This window comes from Ruditapes philippinarum, unplaced genomic scaffold (assembly GCF_026571515.1).
Source record: "Ruditapes philippinarum isolate M1 unplaced genomic scaffold, ASM2657151v2 ctg673_1_1_1_1, whole genome shotgun sequence".
NCBI lineage: Eukaryota > Metazoa > Mollusca > Bivalvia > Venerida > Veneridae > Ruditapes > Ruditapes philippinarum.
The window spans coordinates 89,515-92,140 of NW_026864324.1; the positions used below are offsets into that span (position 1 = coordinate 89,515).

The 2,626-nt window shown below is 31.1% G+C and overlaps 1 long non-coding RNA gene across 1 annotated transcript; it reads right to left on the bottom strand.

Annotated features, from left to right (window-relative positions):
• Window positions 1-1,208: 1,208 nt before the first annotated feature.
• LOC132725197 (uncharacterized) lies at window positions 1,209-2,153 on the bottom strand. Its single transcript, XR_009625022.1, has 2 exons — window positions 1,714-2,153; window positions 1,209-1,389 (listed from the first exon to the last, which is right to left on the bottom strand). It is a non-coding gene; the product is annotated as an uncharacterized LOC132725197 (long non-coding RNA).
• Window positions 2,154-2,626: the final 473 nt, after the last annotated feature.

The window sequence follows — 2,626 nt, forward strand, 5'->3', positions numbered from 1 at the left end:
CATTGACCATGACGGAGCTTGATGGTTCGGACAAAACAGATTTTTTTTTTGTTCGTTTTCTTTCTTTTTCTTTCACGTTTCTTTTGAGATATTTTTGGAAAAAAACTTAGAAACGCAGATAAAATACAAAATCTGAATAATTGTCTGCAGTATTTAGGAAGGCAAACAAGTGGTGGACTTGATTACATACAAAAGATTAGATCAAAGCGCTATACTTAACGATCTGTTATAACGAATGAGATATTAACTTATTTGAATTGTAAACGATTTTTGTTGTCCATTATTCTTATTTCATTTAACAAACAGTATGCCATAATGTTATATCTTATACATTTACCTTAGAGTGAGTATCCAAATGACAGATAAATATATGAGCAGCGCCATGGCAAAACATACATAGTGCGTTCGCGACAAGCATAGATCCAGACCAGCCTGTGCATCCCCACAGTCTTATCACATGATCCATGTTGTTCGCTTACAAACCCTATAACAAGTAGAGAAACTGATAGCAAACATCATGGACCACACTGCGTGGATGCGTAGGCTGGTCTAGATTCATGCTGGTCGTATGTATCCATGATTGTCGCAAACGCACTATGTTGATTATTGTCATGGCACGGCTTATATATATTCAACACAAGCTTTTGATACTTTTGATTACTAATATATATTTAAAAACACAGAGTTTAAGGAAACACCTTCGCAACAATTTTACTGCCTTCAAATCTTATATTATTAAAATTCTTTCAAAGGCCATGTTGCTATTAAAGCAGTCATCATTTGAGCATAAACTTTAAATACTTTAAGTAAATTTTAAAATCATTCGACCGCGTGTCATCTTTTCTAAAACGCTGTCAGTTAAATGTTCAGACCGCAATGACTCTTGTTGTTTGATATTTAATAAACAGGTATAGAAGATATACATTTATATAAATATGTTTCTTTGTTACTTGATTCCGGAGATATATTTAGTCCTTTTCATCATCTTAACAAGTAGCAACTTCTGTGTTTGTAATTTAGTATTTTTTGTTGAAAAAATCTGTCTGTCAGCAAACTACTTTTGTAAATCTGTATGTGTCCAATTTACTTGCTCGTAAGTAACAGGTACACACAATTTTACATTTATGTTTGATAGGCGCCCTGAAAGCTTTTAAGAAAGATTATAAAGATTATAAACTTATAAATAAATAATTTTTTATAAGACAGTATTATATTGTACGTATATTTTATATCTTCTTACTTATCTTAGAATGAATGCATGAATAAATGATAAAAAGCAGTCTGTGTTGCCTATTTTTGAAACCATACATGAATAATATACTGTAAATAAGTGATTGTCCGAGTTGTCGTCCTTTGAACATCACGTTGTTAACTCAGATGAATTTGAACCTGTTTAAAAGAAGAATTATGTCAATAGGCATATGATTGAGCAAAAACTCCCTGACCTAATTAAATGACATTATGCTATTTTTTTCACGTGGCAGTAAGGCAAGTATGCACCCTCATTCCGATTTTTTGCACAAACCATCATGTTCATTAACTTCCTAGAGGGATTTAGAATCAAGAATCAGAACATATAATTATTGATATATCAATACGAAATAGCAAATTATTTCTAATTTCATTTCACAAGTAAAATTTATTGATTAAAGCAAAACAAAATGCATTTTTATTACAAAATATATAATAAATTGAATTAGATAGGAGCAATACCTTAACGGAATTTCCTACAGACATGTTGGAGAATAGAAAGGAATGTACCGGCCTGAAAAGAAGTTACAAAACTGTAAAGAAGAATAAAAACGGCATTAAGAGCAGGGCAGTGGCGAACAAACTGCATGCGCATGTACTTAATTGTAGTTTTAAGAAAACATGCTGTATAGCAACTTTCAAAAATGAAAAATAATCTGGTATATTTAGGTCATCTTAAAATAGTGTTACATATGCACTAGAGCAAAACGACAAACCCTCCTAAAATATCATTGAAACACATACAGTATCAAAAAGCATTTATTGTTAACAAAGAAAGCTTTTTTATCGTCTGGTTTGATTCACATCTGCGAAAGAGAATGTAAAGCAACCTTGAGACATGAAATGCAACACCCGAAAGCTGTTACTGCACATGTTTAATTTATGACACCCGCTCAACTTTACTCCCGGATATTTTACTTAAATAATATCGCCCTATTGATAAAAGAATTTTATTCGACTTAAAAATCCCTTTTTTACTTGAGTTGTTAAACATAACTCCCGGATATGAAACTTTATTCCTGATTAGTGTTTTTATAATGGTTATGATATTGTGGTGTAAATTCGATTTAACGTAGGATAAAACAATCTAATCAGTTCCACTATCTGTAAATGATTAATAATTTATTTTCATTCGTTACATTACTACTACGTAAAGTAACTGTATTAATTATATGACTCAGATGCCTTATTGCGATTGTAGAACAAATTGTCCCTTTTTCAATGCCATATAATACAACGATGCAAATATTTTGTCGGTAAAAATAAGATATCTCTTACATAGGGTTTACATATTTTCAAAAAAAAAACTTATTCACAGGCTCTTGTTTTTTTCCATATGAGTCTGTTCCAGTTTTGAAAGACATAATAACAATAA